At 34.0% G+C, this 22583-nt stretch overlaps 1 long non-coding RNA gene across 1 annotated transcript in view; it reads left to right on the plus strand.

The window, feature by feature from the left end:
• The window catches only part of LOC126949682 (uncharacterized), a 126196-nt gene that overhangs the window by 78650 nt on the left and 24963 nt on the right, over positions 1 to 22583 (plus strand). Inside the window, exon 2 of the long non-coding RNA XR_007723881.1 lies at positions 2705 to 4800. This is a non-coding gene — a long non-coding RNA (uncharacterized LOC126949682). The remainder of the gene's footprint in view (positions 1 to 2704; positions 4801 to 22583) is intronic.

Consider the following 22583-nt stretch of genomic DNA (forward strand, 5'->3'; position numbering starts at 1 on the left):
AAGGAGGAGAACACCTTAAGAAACAGAGTGTTCAACTGCACAAACTTTTTTTTTTTTTTAAATATACTTTAAGTTCTAGAGTACATGTGCACAACGTGCAGGTTTGTTACATAGGTATACATGTGCCATGTTGGTTTGCTGCACCCGTTAACTCATCATTTACATTAGATATTCCTCCTAATGCTATCCCTCTCCAATTCCCCCACCCTGCAACCCAGACCCTGGTGTTGATATTCCCTGCCCTGTGTCCAAGTGTTTTCATTGTTCAGTTCCCACCTATGAGTGAGAACGTGCAATGTTTGGTTTTCTGTTTATGATAGTTTGCTCAGAATGACGGTTTCCAGCTTCATCCCTACCCCTACAAAGGAGATGAACTCATCCTTTTTTATAGCTGCATAGTATTCCATAGTGTATATATGTCCCAACTCAAATGTTCACAAACATTTTAGAGAAGCCAAAGACTGAAAATTGTTCATTGGTTTTAGTAGCACAGAGGTGTTTGTCAAAAATCAGTATGATGAGGACAGGAGCCAGATTGATTAGGTAGAGAAACAAAAGGAAATAAAGCAGCAATAGTGAATATCACAAAATCTTTGAAGAGATTTACCAAGGAAGGGTAGAAGACAGGAAGTGGGACCAGGTATCTATGGAGGAGATTTTTAAATATTAAAGAAACAAACAGCATTTTAAAAATGTTAATATCAATGAGTTTAGTAGGCAGGGATCTGTTGACAATTTGAGAAAGATAAAAACATCTAAGAAAAAATGTCCAAATAAGTAGAAGAGGTTGATATCCATGTACACAGTGAGTGATCTGCCTTGAAAACGTTGAAAAACAACTTTTCCATTGTGATGAGAATAAATAAGAAAAAGGTGAATCTACATATTGGCAAGTGCATTGGTTCTCCTGAGAATGAGAAGGCAACACAATCTGGTGAGAATGCAGGGTAGAGATGGTGGAGAAAAGATTGGATAGCATTGTGGAAAATGATAAAAAGAGCTGATTGGGGAAACATAGATTTTTAATACAGCACTGAGTAACTGGTCAAATCTGGACACTACTGGCTTATAGTAACATCCTTTCTAGGCTTAAGAGACTTTTCTCCAGCAACTCTTAGAAAGCCCAGAATAGCTTAGAAAAGTTTAACAGTTGGATTGATTCAAAATCCAATTTTCTTGGGAGGAGGTGGCCATCAGAAGAAAAACAGGGCAAGAAAGTTCACGATATTGTCCAGACACTGTATGAAATCATGAATCATGAACTCTAAGAGAGAATGAAGTATGAAAGGAAAGGGAAGAAAAGGAATGAAAGGGGTTATAGATAAGGAGAAAACATAGAAACCAAAGGATTGAAGGTATCAGAGAAGCTGAAAAACAAAGCGTAGTGATAAAGAGTTGGAAACATTGAAGTTGGTGGTTAGAAAGTAGGTGGTTTGGGCTAGGCATGGAGGCTCATACCTGTAATCCCAGCACTTTGGGAGGCCGAGGCAGGTGGATCATCTAAGGTCAGGAGTTCGAGACCAGCCTGACCAATATGGAGAAACCCCATCTCTACTGAAAATACAAAATTAGCCGGGTGTGGTGGCACATGCCTGTAATCCCAGCTACTTGGGAGGCAGAGGCAGGAGAATTGCTTGAACCTGGGAGGCAGAGTTTGAGGTGAGCCAAGATTGTACCATTGCACCTCAGCCTGGGCAACAAGAGCCAAACTCCATCTCAAAAAAAAAAAAAAAAGCAGGTGGTTTGATTTCACAATTTTAAAGTAAAAGTTTCCAGGCTTTAACACATGAGCACGGGTGATTGTCATGGGGAGTGGCGGTGAACCTCATCGAAATTGAGGAAGTTGCTGAACTGAGATATTAGAGTGTTGAATAGATTGCCTTTGTGAACACTGAACTAAAGCAGGGCTAGAGACAAAAAGGAAATCTGAAAAACAGTGAATGAGAGGAACAAAGAAGAAGTTGGTAGATGACAGCAGAGAGTCTGAGGTAAGTGCGTGCTAATACCATGACCATTAGTTTAGTTAGTATAAGTGTTGTATGTGAGCGATTTAGACCTATATTAGGGAGAGTCTGTGGTCTCACAATAATTTCTTACTTGTTCTCTAGTGTCTGATTCACTGTTTTAGACTATATTTTAAAGTGCTGAGTTTTTAAAAAGTATGTTGGCATTATCTCACCAGATTTATTTCTGATCTGTTGTGTACCAGTGAATAGGTCACTGAAGGAAAAAAAAAAAAAAATCAAATATTTATCTCATCTCTACTGTGATGATTATTATGCAGGATTAAAACATAACAAGATACAGCTCAGTCTTTGAAATATTTGCACTATAATAGAGAAGCTTATTTGATGAAGATAGGGATAACATAATGTTATCACATGCTCACTATATGAGAGGGCTGACCTGGAAGGGTTCCGGACAGCATGAGGTAGGTGATTGGATTGTGGATTGTTTAGGAAAGCAAGCACCACTTATGGAAAGAAACAAAAGTATTCCGAACAGAAGATGACTAAAAACTCTCTTCCGATGCTATCTGGGACCTGCCTAACCTGTCCTATATGATACTCTAAGTGACAGCAATGTGTGCTTTAGAAAGTGCAGGTGAAGATGCAGTTGCACTTCAGTAATCACCTCCTGTCTACAAACAAACCGCACGAGGGTTGCGGGAGCCAATGCAAATTTCCCGTTTGTATGATTACAGCTGCTGCAGGAGGGGTACAACTCAGGAAACTCGTTGGTGGATCTTGATACCTGGCTGAAGTGGAATTTTTGACACCATTTTTGAAAGGATCAGGTGCCTATTCTGCTGAACAGTGGGTTTCAGATTTTGAACCAGCAGCAGGACTCCTTAAGACCCAGGCTGATGTTCTGAGAGCATGTGCCCCGTCAACTGATACGGAAGCTCCTATGATTGCAAGACCCTGTGTGAGGCTGCTTGTAGAGCCCCAAGATAAATATGGTTCCATGACTGCTCCTCTGATGCCTATTTCCAGTCCCATATGGGTCACTAAATGGTATGATCTGGGTCTGAACCAAACAGACCCAGACAATGACATGACTACAGTTAATATTCCATATTTATGCCAAAATATTCTAATGTGTTAGGCCAGAAAAAAAAAAAAAAGAAAAATCAAGCCTTATTTAACACTGTGATGAGAATCCATATGGTGTGTAAAACAGATAAGAATTGTTTTGAATCACGAGTTACCAGCTACCACCTACATAATACTGAGTAGTACACACCTCATTTCCTCATCAATGAAATGGGCATAATAGAATAAGTGACTCATTAACAGTTGTGAGAATGGAATGAGGTGCTCTAAAGGGTTTTGCACATTACTTACCGTACAGGAGGAAGGAACTATGCATGAGAACCATCGTTATTTTGGAAGGACACATACCTAGTAGGAAAAAGTAGGCATGGAATCAGCCACTTGGGTTCAAATCCAGGCACTATCATGGTAGTAAAACATTTGAGTCTGTTTTTGCCGAGGAGAAATGAAAGTAGCCAAACTTATTCTGTGGGTTGTACAATTATTGAATTCCATGAGAAGGTAACTGGCTCTTGGTAGGTACGTAAAACAGAGGAAACTAGTATTTATTTCAATGTTTCCTTCATTTATTTTGCATAACTTGGTGGATCAGTGTGATGAAGAGAGTCACTACTGTCAGAGGCTACCTTCCTCACCTTTAACATAGGGAATGTGAGATTTGATGACTTCTAAAGTAGTTTACAGCCTCTAAATCTTTACAAACACATTTAAGGATTTTTAAGGAATTAGATGAATTAAAGAATCCTAGCATAACTAAAAAATACCTTCTGCCTGGCAGTTTTCTGGACATTCTGCCTTACCTAAAGTGGTAAATTAAAGAGTGACTTTGATGGAGAAATGTATTTCTTCTTCATCCCTGCTTAGTTAAAGCCCCTTATTTGATTTGTTTTGATATTGTTGCCTTTTATTATTTTCCAGTTATTTCTACCCCTCCTTTCTCCAAAATGAAATAATTACTCAAAAGTTAATTCCGTGTTTGGTGTCACTAGTGAACAATTTAGTTTGTTAGTTTAGAACTGCAATAAAGTCTCTGTAAAGATAAAAATAAAATTTGAAAATCCATCACGGAAAATAATTGATTTTGTGCTTCAAAACATGACAGTTCTGCAAAGGAATATGATGATAATTTACTTTCTGTCACTTCCAAAGTTAACTGAAGGGAGAAAAACACACAAAAAACATTTTTCTGACAGGCAAACAGGCAAATTATGGACAAAACTGCAGGGCAGGGTGATAAAAAGAAAAAAGAAATCTTAAAAAAGCTGAGCTTCCAATCACCTCCCACCAGTCTCTGTGAAGGATGACTTCAGTCCCTTTCTTAACTAATTCTGTCACTGTAAAATCCTACAGTCATTCTTCCACACATAAAGGACAAATAAGCTCAAGAGGAGGATCTAGATGCTTTCAGTTTTAACTATTCACCAATGGTGGAAAAGGCAGAATGCCTAAGCTATGTCTTCGTGGCCAATAGGATAGCTCTGTATCTCTCACATGACTCACTGCCCCTGTCTTTCACATGGGCTGTAATTTAGTTCAATTCAGAACTGCAGATAGTACAGCTTCCACAGGAGCAAGGGATGTCTGAGCACAAGTGGCTGAGTTCCGAGTGACTTTATGAAGCACTTTCTACCTTCCTCTCCGGCATGAAAACAGGGATTCTGCACCTGCATCATGGACAGTCTGGCAAAAGCCTCTGCTCTGCCTCCGGGGACAAGAAACTAGAGCAAATAACCGTTTTGAAATTGTAAGTATACCTTCCTTTCCGTCAAGTGTACTGATTAAAATAGTTTTATGTCATAAACATCCAATATTCGAAGATTTCTTAAGGGAACTCTTTTATGTGTATACTGAAGGGTATTCAGCTGGCAGGAAAATATTCCAGGGACAATTGTTGCATACTTTATTCTGTGAAGGATAAAGAATTAAAAATAAAAGTCAGGCGTTCCAAAGAGTAGCTGTAGGAGGCTGTGCGTCGGAACATCGCTCTAGTGTGCTGCTTTGTTCATAAGAAAAAATGAAGGCACACGCATATGTACTTAGTTCACTTCTTTTTGCTCTTTATGTCTAATCAGATTTGCTCTGTCCCCAAGAAAAATAAAAGGCAAACTTTGCTGACTCCACTGACAAGGGCACCATAGACTTTCCACACATCTGACAGTTATTATAATTAGCTATGAAAGACTGCAAAGACACTTGGGGGCAAATAGCTCTTAAATTCTGAACAATGGCTTCAAGCCAGGGCTTTCTTTATATGTTTTTTTAACTACCACTTTTAATTTTATAATAAGGATAGAAACTGAACTGGTTTCGGTGTTGTAGTCCACACAATGTGAAATAAAGTCCCGGCAGAAGTGAAGGCGACTGAAAGTGGCCAGTGTAAAGAGAGAAGGAAAAGACAGCTTTCTGTCTTAGGATCCAGCCTTCCATGTATAAAGATTTTTTTTTTTTTTTTTTGAAATTCCTAATAGGGTGGAGTGAGGATGTGGGGGTGGGGAGGAAGCATGCGGAAGCTTCTTTATAGAAGAATGCTTGAAGAATAAAATAATTTGGCATTTCTTCTTGCTAGCGAGCAAAAGATATGATTAGCATCTAAGTTCCTTACATTCATAATAAGGTTTTTTGATGGAGTTTCAAACAGAAGCAACACACAATGCAGTTTTAAAATTTATAAAATAATTGGAAACAAATGGATAGAATGTTGCTGTATTACTGCTTTCTTTTTATATTCAGCTAGAGTAATCTAGCAATGCATTATGCCTTTACTTCTAGAATTATCCACATCCTTAAAAAGTTATAAGCTAAGTCTTACAAGAAATTAAAAGGCAAATCACACCAGTGTGATTATGACTGATGGAGATTTTGAATGACAAAGCCTCCAACAAAAAGAGTTTGTGAAAAACATTGTCCTCCTCATTTTTAAAAGAGAATATTAACTCCATCAATTATTGAAAAGAATTATTCAAAGGCTCCAGACATAACTAATTATGGCTTAAAGAGAGCTGCCAGAGCAGAGCCTGTGTTCTAATTATAAAAGTCCAAGACGTTAGGATTCATTTTCTTAAGGAGGACTTGAAAATAAATACAAATTTTCACATAATCTTATAAAAATACACCATTTTTTTTCTTTGTCTGCTCTCATGTTATCTACACCTCCCCCACCGCCGCCCACTGTGTGCTGAGACACCTGAAGGCTAGACATAATGATCAACAGAGCTCCAGCCTGTCTGGACTCCAGCCAGATTTTTTTCCCCTTCTACAATCAAGGAGCTTGCACGCAATGCATGCCGAGCCTATTCCACTGCTATGTGCAGATCCGGGATGGAAGTCTTACACATACTGCGGAAAGATTAAAGACAACAATATCCCCTTTCTCTTACCCTAGACAGCCTCAATTTTTAACCCTTTCATTACCTTTGAAACCAAGACGTCTTACCCATTCAAAGGCAGGTCTCAAGGGACTTTGCAACTCCCACACCATATCATACAGATGCACATGCCTCCTTTGGTGTAGAAATCACATCTCAACAGATCCTATCAGAATATTTTAGGACTAATAGTGTGCTAACTAAACATAACGTAATTTGTTTGTGTGGGGAATGCATTTTTGAATGAACTTACGCTGCATGAAATCTGGAACAAGTCAAAGGTCTGTCGAAAGATTCTTGCAAACCTTGCAGAAGGTTACATACCATTTCTGATGATGCTGTTCTCTAAGCATCTCTCTGTCTCTCTCTCTCTCTCTCACACACACACACACACACATACATACACGCTCTCTTTTCTCTTTCTCTATCTCAAGATACACACACTCAATCAGGAAATTATATCATTGTATCACAGAGAAATCCAGGTTAGCTGGTGATGTCATCATATATAAAATTTTGCCTTTGTGGGCAACATTTTCAATCACCTAATCGCTAATGTATGTTGGGTGTGTGCCCATAGGAAGTTCACGTGCTCGTGGGGTTAACCGACACCCACAGGAAAGGACTATTTTATTTGCAGCTATCTTTCTTTTGAAGATGTGTTTATGGGGCAGGATGGGTATGTTTATCAAGATATATGTAGTCAGAGTTTCCTGGTTCTAGCAAGCCTTATTAATATGCTGTTTGAACATTTGAAAGGCGGCTGAATTTCGATGATATAAATAGGATGTAGAAATGGTGAGCATTTTGAAATCCAGTTGGATAGCAATGCTACAATATTGCAATTTATTATGACTTGGTGTTTTTAATTTGCCACTTAACATTTTGTAACAATTAAATCCTTTTTACTTTTAACTTATTTCTTAAGGAGAGAATAATTTTATACCAATGATTTAGAAGTAATGCTCTCTCGTGTGCTTTAATAAGGGTATATCTCTGAATTAGATAATAGTTGAATTAACTTTTGGGTGAGCTAGTACAGTGTTTGTATTTATTTATTTTCAAGTCTGTTTTATGGGCCTTACACTGGATAGTTAGTCACCAAACATGTGCACAGATTTTTATTAATGCACAGATTTAAGTACATTATTTTATTTCACGCAAATAAAGTTTAAAACTTTTACCAAAACATATTGCCAGATTTGAGATGTAGATATAGAACAACTCTGTATACATACTACCCCTTAACTACCAAGTTTTGATATGTAATTTAAATTAATATTCATTAGAATAGAATGACTGCGATACTTACCAGTTTTTACATAATACCACGTATCTGATACATAATTTTTAAAATTTTGGAATTTGCTCTTAATACTTCTTCGTTCTTGCATACTAAAAAGCGATTAATCTGAAAGGATTTTCAAAGCATATATGTATAAACAGCACTACGTATATGTCAACAAATTAATAAGATTCATTTTGCCAATGTATTGTGTGATTGTTTTAAAACAAATGAAAAAATGTTTGTTCTTTTGCTGCTTTCATGTTACTATTGTTAAGAAAAGTATATAGCTAAAGAGTTGACACATTTTGTACTTAGAGAAAACAAGCTACACAAGTTAGATGACATTCTATGGGGTAAGACTCCACTAAGAACTAATAAATAACTTCTTTAAGAAATTCTTGGCCTGAATCTATAATTTTACATAAACAGTTCTTCCAACATATAGTGGAAGATTGATGATTAATTATATAATTTCTTTATCAAAGATTAAAATGAGCAAATAGTTGTGTTTAAATTTTACCTACTTTCAAAAAACAATACATGGCATTGCCCATTGGGGATACAGGTTACTGAAAAGGCATCTTTCAAAGACAAGAAGATAATGGACTTGATTGAAATAGTTGAACTACGTAACGCCAATTCAAGAACAAATGGTTTTTCAGAGCATAACGGAGAAAGAACAATTTACTATAGTACAGTTTATTCTTCTTACACAATGGCAATGATTTATTTGAAATGGCAGAACAAACATAGTGGATATACAAAAACAACCAATGGGTATTTTATGTCAAGGATATGTCAAGAGTCTTTTGTTTCATATATTAGAATATCCTTAATCCAATTACTTATTTGAAGACTTAGCTTAAATCTACATCCTTGTTTAGCATGTGTTGGTATTAAGATCACATATGTCTCTTACATGCATGTAGCATATTTAGTATACATATATATAATGTATTTGAATATAGTCTTCTGACCCCAAATAATTGTTGTCACTTTATTATAAGAGTTCTTGAAGACTGCTAATGTATTTCAATACAATAAAATTCAGATTGCGACATCAATTAGCTATGTCTATACCACCAGAAGAGCATTATCAGATATTGGATGAATTACTGTATTGATGTTATAATTACCACAAATACCTCATGTCAAAAAAGAATATCAAAAGATATGACTCTAATTTGACAAACAGTGTAAAATGTGATTTTTAAAACCATCTCTGTTTCTTACTACCGTGAAAATGATTTGTAAAAGAAGACTCAACAGTTATAATTTCTCTTCATGAAAAGAGAATTTTTTTTTAACTTAGCCTTTAGGCATAGGGCCTGAAATTATTGTGAGTAGATACCTGAGCACTGTGCAGAGAATGCACAGGAACCTCAAGTTGCGATGAGAAAACAAGGGAAACTGGTTTGTCTGCTTTATGTTTCAAATTTTATTCTTGCAATCCTACATGAAGATAATACTCAAAATTAATTTGAGTGAAAACTATCAAAGTTATTTTCTCAACTTTCAAAAGATCCACTGTCTTGTTGACACTCTATGAAGGAAAAGTGTTCTAAAAATGATTGAATATTCTACTGAGTGAAACTCAGTCAAGCTCAGTGAGGCACTGGGGTCAAATGGGCTCATGAATCACAGATAGGAAATGAACTGTGTATTGCATATTTGAAAGTTTAAAAAGAAACATTTGGGATATTTTACCGTAAACAGATTTTGGTTTGATTTCTGGCACATCTTTTTAAACATTAAGCCTGCAGTTCAGCTGAAATAACTTTTTATATGTATAGCTAAGACCAGATGGCCACGTGCTCCTTTCTTATTTAGATGAGACTTTTCCTTTCAATAACATCTTTCTTCCTGACCTGCTTAAAAATTCCAGCGAATGAAATCAGCACAGGATTTTCAATTCTAATTGACCATGTGCAGAGGAAGGGCCAGTAGAGAAATCAGTAGAGGCATTGTGAGGCTCACTGCCTCAGTTTTGTCTTTGTGTTTTGCCCTTACAAACCAATCTAGACTAATCAAAAGCATTTAATTTTTATTAATATTAATATAGCTGCAAGATTCATCCTCAATCAAAATTATTTGAGTTGGCTTTTTCTATCATTTTATCACAAGTAATTTTTTAAAGTTATTATTCGCTTACACAGTTTCAACTGTCAAGTAAGCACTTTAGTGGTTAAAAGATAAAATATTGGTTGTATTAAGATGAAAGAATGATTGTACTAAATTATTTTTCTTGTTATTTAAAAAAACATTATTTTTGAAAGATACATATGCTTTTTAAATTTACCATGAAAATATTCACTATATAATATTCTTAGTTCATTATCTGCATAGTCATTTTATAAAGAAAATATGTAAATTTTATTTGAACTTGAACCAGTAAAAAAAATCAAGAATAGAAGGCAATCTCCATATTCTGTATAGCTTAGCGAATTACGTATGTATTAAAAATGGGCATCTAAGTTCCCAGATGTTTTTTCTTTTTGAAAAATTCTTGACTCAGATAAATATCTTTATAATTTATTTATTACTGCAAATAGTCAAAGATTTTTTGAAAAAACATTTATTATTCGAATGGTGAAAATATTAGATGAAAACAAATTATCCAGACATATTGACACTTGTTTGCCTAATAAAGATAGAAAAAACCATAAACCAAAGGTGTATATTTAAAAAATATATAATAGACATAAGAAAAACTCCAAATTAATTATCAGGGTTATTGAAGTGGCCTCACGGCAATACTATCTGATTTGGTGTTCTTTGCTGATTCTTCTTCAGGTACCTTATATCTCAAGCAAATCTATTAGTTGTCCAAAAATATGTGCTGCCTAATCATCAAAAGCCATGTTTTTTCAATTGTTTGAAAAATGCAAGTCTTATGAAAGATAAGATCAGTTAGAATTTTTTAAAATCAAAATTTCAGAGAAAACTGAACTGTATTTGTTCATGGGATTCACAAATATAAAAGGAACGTTCTAAGCTACCAAAATATGAAGCAAATTCTTTATGAACATGTAAAATTTAAATATTTGAGATCATCTTTTTTATATATATGTGTGTGTATATGTATTCATTCTATATATAGAATATATATATTATATATATGTTCTGTGAATCAATTTGTGCTTCCAAAATATAAGAATTTTCCAATATTTGATGATTTTACCATCAATGTAGGTGTAAAAACCCATTAGGAAAACTAAGGGCAGTGATTTAGCCAATTCTTGTTTTCCTGCCTCAAATAAAAACAATATTTTTAGAAGCTTGAAAAATCAAGCCAAGTATACACAAAAAAACCCAAGCATAAAAGTGTTACATTATACATATTTGCAACTTTGCTTTACTTTTAAAACTATACATTTTAATAGTGCTGAATCTAACTCTGTTGGTCGGAGGTAATGGATAATAGGATCTTGGGAAAAAATAGCAAAATGTCATTGGTGTTATAATTTCAGATGGTTGATGCTAAGATATTCTGAACAGATAGGTTTAAATAAGGAATAGAACTCTGAGCTACTCCCATTTTTCTCCTTTTCCGTGTTACTCTGGAAAAATTGGTCTTGATTCTGCAAGATTGTAGATAATCAAAAATATTACATAAAATAAGAAACACTTTCCAGTTATCTTTGAAACAAGTTTTGGTACTTTTATTTGTGTGGGGTCATGGTTGAGATTTACTGCTCTGTTTTCATGTATCCTGATTCTGTAGGCGAACAGAGCATAACAAAATAGGGTCAGTTAGGGAAGCTTTGCAATCGTGCAAAATGTCTGCCCTTTGCTATATCCTCTTTCCTGTTCTCTAAGACTGTGACAATCAGGAACAGGAATCCTTGAGAAACCCAGGCCTCTTTTAACTCTCCAGGGACACTACTTCTATCTGTTTTCATGCTCCTTCTAAAGGATCCTCCTTTAGACTATAGCACACTTCTGAACTTCCACCCAGTTTGCTACATTCCCAGTTATTTCTGCTTAGTTAGGACTTTGCCTCACCCTCCATGGTTCTGTTTATGTTTCACAGGCAGAGCTGTCTTCTTACATTTTTGTTTTAAAACGTTATATTTTTAACTCTAAGGGAAACGGGGTTAACAGGGTAGACATGACATCAAAAGGATACATGTAGGGACAGACGCAGATGTCTTTGGCATTCTGAAAATTTGCAGGGTAGTAGGCAGAATCACGCGATTACACTGAATTTGATTGGGCAGCTCTCACTTCTGGTTCACGAAGTGTGCCCACTTCAGAGTGGAAGGCTTCTCTCAACTAATGCACTTGAAGTAGATGCTCGACTCATTCTTGTGGTTTATACTTGATTCGGTATATTTCCTGTAGGGAAATTACTGTTTTAACTTAAAGGAACTAACTTCTCCTTCAGCACATGTTGGACTAGAAAAATAAAACACAAGTATGAAAAGAGGAGACTATGTCAATAAGAATATCAGGGTGTAAACTGTATCAAATAATTTGAAATTAGGAGGGTGTGTCAAAAATTGGTTACAGACATTTTTATTATACCTGTGAATTATCAAGAAAACCTCATGAAAACGCAACCACTGTGTGATGGGAAACCAGAAGTAAAAATTCCTCATAAGGTTTTCAGTATTAATCTAATTTTATTGCTTTAAAAACATTTATATAGGAGACATAATTCACTGATTTGTATAATTGTTTGATTGGCTGTTACTATTAGTTATCTATCAGGACATTATTCAAAATATATTGGGAGAAAATGAAACACTCAGTCACTACTCTGGTTATTATGAGCCACTTTACAAAGTGCCTCTTGCCCTGAAAAGAGTTAACGATTTAAGCTGACAACAGTGACTATGAAGAAATTCATTCTTTGGTTAGTCTGAGGACAGAAAGGGGTTAATTTTTCAAATCTTTGTAAAGGGGGTAGTGGGGGGAAACTCTGGAAGATAAAAAACCAAACCAAAGACTAAGCTGTTAGTGATTTGGTTGTATTTATGGATTATACTACATGTTGAAAAGAGGAAAATCAGAGCTGTAAGATGACGCTGCAGGGGTCGTCTGGACTTTTCACTGAGTCTAAAGTCTATTTAGTCAATGCTTATTAAGGCCTGGTTTTGACCTTTGCCCTTCTCACTCCTCCCTGTTCCAGGTGCAACATTTTTGCAAGTGCTTGACCATTATTAGACACTATGTGCAAACTTTAAATTGTGAACGGAGTGTGTTGAACATAGCAAATAATCCAGTAGTTATGATGCTCACATTTTTATTAGAAAGTGTAAAAACTCAGTAAACTTAGATTTGTTTCCTTTTATAGTTAATAAACAGTGCATATTGCTCTTCTTCAAAATATAACGAAGGCTATTCAAGTGCAACTTACATTTAAACCAGATTAGCACATTTGTTGTTAGAATGAATTCTTGTAAGAATATATCTAAAATAGTGATTTCTATTTAAGCTACTTTACTTTGAGGGGGACATAGAAAACTTTATATAATTATTTCCTCTATATTTTCACACATACACTTTTAGTAATAAATAAAGCTCTTCTATTCCAGGCTTGTATTTGTTTAAAGGATTAATTTTACTTTTAAAAATTATAAACTAAGAGATGAATACACAAACTACTTTAGTACTTTTAGTAGACAGTTTTTACTACAACATTTTGTAAAATATATTTATGTATTTACATGGTGTTTGATAAATATAAATGAAAATCCATTTTTACATACTAATTAACAGATATTTTTAACAAACCAACCATGTATATGCCTCTAAAATCTAATGTTATTATAGATAACATGCATAAAACATATAAAATGACTCAATATTAACTATATAAACATAAAAAAGGGAAATAAAGTTAGGCAAGTATTGGATTACATTAAAAAACATTTAGAATTTTATTTTACTTTTCTGCTGAATGCTTTGTTTAGCAAAGAATTATCCACATTACGTAAATTCATGTATTTTAAATACATGCTTTTGAATTGTGAAGACAATAAAATATCTAACTTGAGGAAAAGGTTGGTTTTAAAATCTCACTGGAGAAATAATATATAAACATTTCTTTTAGCTTGAATTTTAAAAGGTAGAAAAAACTTTATTTTACATTTTGAAATATTTTAAACTACACAGAAAAGTAAAAGCAATGTAATATACATATGCATATTTCCACCACTTTTTTATGCATTATAAAAAAGATTTACAATTTATAATATTTTGCTATACTTACCCCCAAATTATTAAAAAAAAGAATTATTTATACACAATTGAAGACTCCCATCCTCATTTCATATCCTGATTTCCCTCTGGCTATGGAAGTAATCACTGTCTCATAGTTTGCAGCTTATCTTTCGTGTGTCTATTGTCACACTTTAATCACCTACATATCAGAAACAATAAAAAGAATAAGGTCTCAAATATAAAATTCCTAACCAGTTTTTAAATTTGTCTTTAAGTTATTGAAATTTTTCAAATAAGTATATTCATTGGATACTATACTTATTAATAGATTTTTAGTTTAAAACCATAACGTTGATTGAAGATTTAAATTAAAAGATCTTTCTACCTGCTTCAACTAACTTTCATGGTTGCAGAAACTGAGAAAATATGCCTCATGCGTTTCTTTTATTCAAATTCTTTGGAATTAAGTCTTACATTCTAGCTATTTTTATGTTACATAAGGAATTGGTAATATGGTTAAAATATTATTCTTTAACATTATTTCTGTTTCTCCCATTTTATTGTTTTCATAAAGAAACATGTATTACAGTTAGCTTCATGCATTAATTTTCATATGCCACACTCTCAAGGGGTTTTGTAAGGTGCTTATTGTAAAATGTTCTAAGAATCCATAAGAATTGTCTTATTTGCCAAGAAAATAGCACCAATAGCATAGTTAAAGAAAGAGCATTGACAGTAGGGTTGCTTTTTGGAACTAGATTTTCCTTTAAAAGGGGCAAACGCAATTCTGAACAAGTGTACTGAAACCAAGATCCTTATTTGAATACAGTATTACTGCAGATTTACATGAACCATGTGGTAATGCATTGCCATACAAACCTCTAATGCTCTGTCTCTGCCACGGCATCAGAGTAGAAATCTGCATCAGCACCTTTCCTATCATGCGTGATCCTAAACATAATCTATGGACAAAAAACTTCAGAGGTACATAAAGGTGAGTTTAAATGATTTCCCCCCTCACTAATTAAATTATCTAGGTAGCACTATATCAAGAGATACCTATAGTCAATTTAAAACTTTAGTCAAGATCTCAATGCCTAAAAGATGTAAGCAACTATACTACCTTTCTGAGATATTTGAGATTGCTATCCACTTAAACTATCTTCAACTCACATTTATTAACTACGAGTTATTTCAAAATTGGACAATTAGTATCCACTAGTAAATATTTACTCCAGACAATGTTTGGGCTTACATGGTCTAAAGATGAAGACAGGTGAATATGAAAGACTGTTTTTTCTCAGGTTCAGAGAGAGTATATTATAGCCCTCAATAAATGTGACTCCTGACTTTTTACACTAGATATACGTAAAAAATGCTGATACAATGATTGCAGCCATACCATTTCTCAAAAGAACATATTATGACTATACAATAATATATTTAAAATTCTTTATTCTGTAAGTTTTGTATACCAAGTCATTTATTCAAAGACATCACATTTTTGCTCTAAAATACATTCAAGAATATGGAAAGCTGCTTTTTAAAGGCTCTCATCTTATACTTTGGCCAAAAGAACTTGAAATATATTTACTAAATATTTATTAATTTTTTTCTTTTTCTTGACATTTGTATCTTTATTAGACTTAAAAGCTACCAATATTCTTTCCTCCAGATAATTACACAGTCAGTGTCTATTGTTTCAGTCTTTTTTGTTTTCTTCTCCACAATTCTGGTCAATTAATTATCTTTCAGAATGCCTATATCTGTTTCTCATGGTAAAATAGCAAACAAGAAAAGCACTGGGTAAGGAGTCAGAAGACATGTTATTCAACAGCTGGGTGGCTCTCTGTGGACCTCATTTTCCTTATCAGTAATTTAGAGATGTAGGGCTGGTGGATCTCCAAGGTCTTAGGACATATCTCTACATGATTATCTAAAAATGAGACCATTAGCCAATTAATAAATTCTGAGCTCTCAAAATAATCTCTATATTATGCATGTGCCAAGTGGTCCATCCTATTTAAAATGTGGTCTCACTTATACTTGTTCAAGGTTATTCTCTTCTAGTATTAAATTTTCATATTTTAAACTCATTTGTATATGAACTTTTGTTCCTGTATGTGTCTTCTGAAAAGCATTCTTCACCAGAACCCACTGATTTTCTCTATGAAGTATCACATCTAAAATCACATAGCTTAAAAGGCTCTTACTCAGTTCTGATAATGTATTTTACAGATAAGCCAAGTAAAGTCAGGAAACAGCATGGGCAATAATTTGTAAAGATTCTTTTGGGGTAGAAATTATTCTCTGCAAATTCTGTAATAATATGGAGCCATTGGGTAGCTCAAAAAAAGAAAAGATTCACTGCAGGATAGATTTTAGCTATTATTACTGAAACCACATGATATGACTGTGGGGGTTTTCCAACCGCTGATTTAGACATTAATACTAAGAGTTACAAAATGGATGTCCTCAGAGTATTGTCAAATTTATTATTATAAAATTTTATTATAGGAAAATTGATCATTGAGTGACTGTTGCCAACACTTTTACTCTGAATTTTATCATTGCAAACTTAACTCAGATTTCTTATTTCTAAATAAATGACAATAAATTATAAATTATCTTACTAATTCAGACTATGCTTTAGGTTTAAATTAGTTTATAACTGTGATGTACATATAATGAACTTCCATTAAGAATAAGCATAAGGGATTGAACTTATAGATTCAAATGTCAGAAGTAGTGATAATAATATAAATCTAAATATGAAGAGTGTAGCATGAGTAATGGTAGTCTGTGGAGAAAAACATCACAAGTGAGTTAAAGAAGAAATGTAACATGAATTAGAAACATACTTGAAATGTAAATAGTTATAATTATATTGACAATATTTTTTCCACTGAAGTCTATACAAAAGATTTAATTTATTCATTTACGAAATTATAATCAATAACTATTTAGATCATGCCATAAAACAGATAATTAGAAACAAATTTTTAAATCTATTTGTTTACCAAAACTATCTCTGGGTCTGGAATATTCTATAAACACAGAATAGATTCACGTTAAATTGCTTTTTAGGTATTCATAGCATCCAAAACTCAGTTATTCTTAATCTATCCATAATATGAAAATTGCAGAAATGTCTGTGATTTTCTTCATCCTTCTTTTTAAAAAAATATCAATTTATTCAACTGATATTTGGTCCTATAAGCCCAATCTTTAGACAGAGGAAAGTGAATGGAAAAAAGTTAGAGATGCAATGGCAGACCATATTAAATAAATATCAAAAGTAGTTTCTTACTTGAAAATGTGGAATTAATTATTTAATAAAAATCATGTAGAATTTTAGTAATATTTACTTCTATTAGACTTGGATGTGATTTGTCATTGCATTAGGCATTGATGTGTCTACACCATGTGCACCTATTAATACACAGTACATTATTAATGATCATATTTGGACTTGGTAGGAAAAACTTTATTTCTATAACTGCTGTTAATGTTAGACTGAGTTTACAGATCTGAATTTCCCTTCCAACATTTTTTGAATTGGGATGTTAAAAAAAAAAGGAAGAACTGGCCTAGGAGTGACTAATATCAGTACCTAGTTATTATCACAAAATAATCCATATCATTTTTATGGTCAAAATGTGGGTTCCTTTTCTTTTAATTTTGGATGGTTTGTTTATTAGAGTCAAATTTAGAGTTCAAGAGTTTAATGATCTAGTTTGTGAAATAATGTAACATTATTTTCTAACAGAAAAGAGCCTTAGAGATTACAGAAAGACAAAGAAACTGAGGCCTGAGAAGAGAAGCAAGTAATCTATATTCATGTAGTATCTAGAGTGATAAAAGTATAATTCTTTCAATTCCTTGGACTTCCCCTTAAAAATGACTGCGTCAAGGGAAACAAAGGTCACAATGAACCCATTTGGTTAAAAATATTAGCTCTGATAAAAGTCCTGCTAAGGATAAAGCTGAGCAATTCATTTTAATAAGAAACATCAGACTTCCTACAGAAGGACATAACCCCTTTGTTATTCAGTTTCCTCATCTGTGAACAGTCATAACAGCACATGCTCTATATATCTCATAATACGAGAAACATCTATTAAGTGCTTACTACAGGTAAATCATAGAACTATGTATATTGCACCTAATTTTCATAAAATTTCTATGAGGCAACTCTCCCATTATTATCCTATTTTGGAAATGAAGAAACTTAGAAACAGGATGGCCAGGTCATAAGCTCAAGATGCTATAATGCCTATGGGATACGGCTAGGAATTGAACTCAGAAGCTAGAGAGACTTTTTACTTCTGCATCTGACTGCTTTGCTTCATAGCTTCCCACCACTTTTGTCTTAAAACATAATAATAGGTGGGAAGAGGGGGAAACATCAAAGTCGTAAAGAATTTTTCAAATGCAAGACCATATTAATACTAGAAGGGATGTGGGCCCTATCTCAGATTATCATCAGTAATCAATACTTAGATGCACAGGTCAAATCTCTGTAATAAGTTCCATTACAAGGAAGATTGAGATAGAACATGTATAAGCAAAATGGAAAAGTCCATTCATTTTACTTATTTATTTAAAATTACTGTATACTAAACTCTCTTAAAATTCATCATAATAAGATTTTACCTATGTGGATAATACACTTTTCATTTCCACACCACTTATATATTTTTTTATAAATATCAGTTTGTTCTGTCATGTTTCCCTATGGCTCATCTGTTTAGTGTTTTTATCTCCTTTACCTGTTATATTCTTCTATTCCATCTAAATAGAACTAATGTTTCAAAAAATATACCAATAATGGCTGCAAATTTAAAAAATAATCTCACAGCGTTTTAGTAAGTGTACTGAGCTTGGTTACAAGACAATTCACAGTAGTCCAGCCTGCAGTGGCTTCCATCCAAATCCATGTAGCCACCAATAATCCTTACAAAAGGATAAAACTCAGTCCAAGGACAGTGTTATCAAATTGTTACAATGTAGTCACTTTATAATCAATCTCAAATGTTTATTGAATGTTAGCTCTGGGGAAGCCATTGGGCATCAACATAATTCATGTTCTCATGGTTTAAAAAATAAAATCTGTAGATGGTCTCAATCTTGGATCAGGGTTAACGGAGTCTGTCAAGGATTAAAAATACGTACTTAGAAGTACTTAGAAATCCAAAAATCTCACACCCCTCAATTTTTTTGGCATTTTCTAAAATTTCCATAAACAACTAAATTTCGGTTTAGTTAGAGACTTGGTTGGACTCACAAGTCCTTCTCTTCTCTCCTGTGACTCTTTAAGCGTTAATCAACTGAAAGTTACAAGATGTGAAAGTGTGACTCAAGTCAACTTCTCTCTTAGAGAAGTAATGTTAAGTCATTGCCCGAAAATTTTCTTGTTGGTTCCCAGCTTTCTAAAAAAACAGTTCTTAATTTTGTGTCAGGTAGTGAAACTCACTATAGAAACTCATTTATTCCATAAACAACAGAAAAACAGTTTTTATTATTTGCTAGAGCTGAAATAATTTCGTGTATATATACATATATATATATATATGAAACTAAATTGGCCAGGCCCGGTGGCTCATGCCTATAATCCCAGCAGTTTGGTAGGCTGAGGTGGGTGGACTACTTGAGGTCAGGAGTTTGAGACCAGAATGGCTAACATGGTGAAACCCCATCTCTACTAAAAATATAAAAATTAGCCGGGCATGGTGGTGTGTGCCTGTGGTGCCAGCTACTGAGGAGGCTGAGGCAGGAATACCTCAGAATACCTTCGTTTTGAAGGTATCCACTATTTTAAAACATGTCTCTAGTGTGTTTATATGCAATTTCAGCCTACTATGGTAGAACTTTTCTTGAAGGTCAAATGCAACATAATAGTAGGGAACAGGAAGCAATTGTGGCAAAGTTTTCTACAGTATTGCCCTAACTTCTAAGAAATTCTACAATAAATTTGAAATTGTCTGCTGAAGTCATGTTGAGTATCCTGAAGAAGTTCCATTATTTATCCCTGAAAAACGAATCAGTGTTCCAAATGTTGAGTAGTCACTGCAAAAGTCATTAAAGAAACCAGAAACTATTATTAGAAACAGTTTTGTTTATGCTTTCTGTTTGTTTGTGTCTGGTTTTGAGACAGGGTCTTGCTCTCTCATCCAGGCTGGAGTACAGTGGCAAAATCATAGCTCACTGCAGGCCTGGCCTCAAGTAATCCTCCAGCATGGCCTTCCAAAGTCCTGGAATTATAGGCATGAACCACTGCGCCCAGCCAGAATGTCTTATATTTGAGTACTCATTTATAATTTTTCATCAGTTTTTTTCTTCAACTTCCATATTCATAAATGATGTTTGAGTCATGAATTCAAACATTCATATATTCATTTTTTAAATTATATAAGTAAAGAGTAAAGCTAATCTACTACTTTGTCCTTGAGGAGTAGAAGGCAAAAAAGGAGATGCTGACCAAATTCCCTAGTTAATTTTCAGGGTAGGAAGACAGAGACTGGATCACTGTGCTACTTTAATTCAATGTCTATTTATTAAGCCTTTGTTTATTCTAAACACTGCACTACACAGGTAGGAGGATATAAAAAATATGAGAAAAATGTATTCTCTGCCCTTGATATATTCATAAGCAAATTGATTTAAAATGACATTTTAAAATATGCACCATAATTAATTCTTCTCTTGTATTCAAAATATATCTTCTGTATGTTTGCAGAACATTTTATTGTAAAAATCATAAATTTGTGAATAGCAATACATTTCAGGAATTACATTTTTTAAATTGTCCTTCTTCAATACTTTGCTAATATAATTGATGTTCATAATGTTGACCAGAGGAGTAAATGTCCTAAAGATTTAGAATTATAAAAATAAACACTAAATTGGCCAGGCACGGTGGCTCATGCCTATAATCCCAGCACTTTGGGAGGCTGAGGCAGGTGGATCACTTGAGGTCAGGAGTTTGAGACCAGAGTGGCCAACATGGCAAAACTTCATCTCTACTAAAAATATAAAAATTAGCCGAGCATGGCGGTGTGCACCAGTAGTGCCAGCTATCGAGAAGGCTGAGGCAGGAGAATAGATTGAACCTAGGCTGTGGAGTTACAATGAGTCGAGATCATGCCACTGCACTCCAGCCTGGGCAACAGAGTAAGATTCCATCACAAAAAAATAAATAAGTAAAATAAAAAATAAAAATAAACACTAAATTATGTTTAGGGCAATATTAGAATAAAATCTGGAGTTTTTACAATAAGACTCCAAGAATTAATTAAATGTATCAGTTTCAGAAAAAAATCTGCATTTCTGTATAATATTTCTTATGTAATTCTTAGGGCATTTTATTAAATCAAATAATTACTTCTTGCTTTGATAGTATGTAAAAAATGTTGTTATTAGTTTACTAAAGTCATATTTTCCCCAATTCTTAAAGGATGCACATGTCATGAAAGAAAAGAAAATCACCAAGCAGGGACATTTTCTATGTGATCAAATAAGTGGCATCTGCTGTAGGATATTTGTTCCAATAAATGTACAGACCTTTGGAAGAGTTCAGATATACTCCAAATAACAACTGGAATCTTAACATTCATTCATGTCATTCTCAGTGTTTCAGGATCTATCTTCATCAAATAAATGATATCATTGAGAGTTTAGATGGACGTAGCATAAGCACAATTAGCATAACCCCTGACCACATGATCTGATCCAATACACTATGACCTATGATTTCCTCAAGAATCTTCTAGATTATGACTGTGTCCTTTTGATGCCCTATGCCACTAGCTTTTTCAGCAATCCTTAGACCTAAAAAACTAGTGGTTTCAGAATCATTTCAGAGCAGGAGAGGTGGTAGGATGCCATGATGCTCTTGGAGCTAGACGGATGAAGACAGAATACTCTCATCAAACTGTAAATTCTGGAATAGCTTGGACTCTCATAGCAGCAGTAGTTTATGGAACCACTGATTTTAGAAAATTGGTCATCTAGCACCTTCCAATTGATAAGTGAGTTCTCACTGCTTGTCATGTTAAAACTTGGGACTACATTTCTAAGATCCTTGTTCTTATCATTGAAGCTTGATACTAATTCTATCCTGTTCATCAATGTCACCATCATTATCTTTTTACTTCTCTATGTGTCAAACAAATGTAAAAGAGCTTAGTTTGATTTTTTCCAATCCACAATTAACCTGAAGAATACAGGCATACCTCAGAGATTTTGTGGTTTCAGTTTCAGACCACTGCAACGAAGCAAATATTGCAATAAAGTGAGTCACATGAATTTGCTAGTTTCCTGGTGCATATGAAAGTGTGTTTACCCTATATGATAGTGAGTTAAGTGTGCAATGGCACTATTTAAAAAATTGCATACCTTAATTTAAAATATTATTTAAAATGCTAAAGATCGTCTGAGCCTTCAGTTAGTTGTAATCTTTTTGCTGGTTTTGGGTATTGCTTCAATGCTGATGGCTGTTGACTGGTCAGGTGGGTGATTGCTGAAGTTTGGGATGGCTGTGGCAATTTCTGAAAATAAGACACCAGTGAAGCTCACCACACTGATATACTCTTCTTTTCATTTAAGAGTTATCTGTACCATACAATGCTATTCGGTAGCATTTTACCCATAGTAGGACATCTTTCAAAATTGAAGTAAATCCTCTCAAAATCTGTAGCCGCTTTG

Source organism: Macaca thibetana, chromosome 1 (assembly GCF_024542745.1).
Source record: "Macaca thibetana thibetana isolate TM-01 chromosome 1, ASM2454274v1, whole genome shotgun sequence".
Classification (NCBI taxonomy): Eukaryota; Metazoa; Chordata; class Mammalia; order Primates; family Cercopithecidae; genus Macaca; species Macaca thibetana.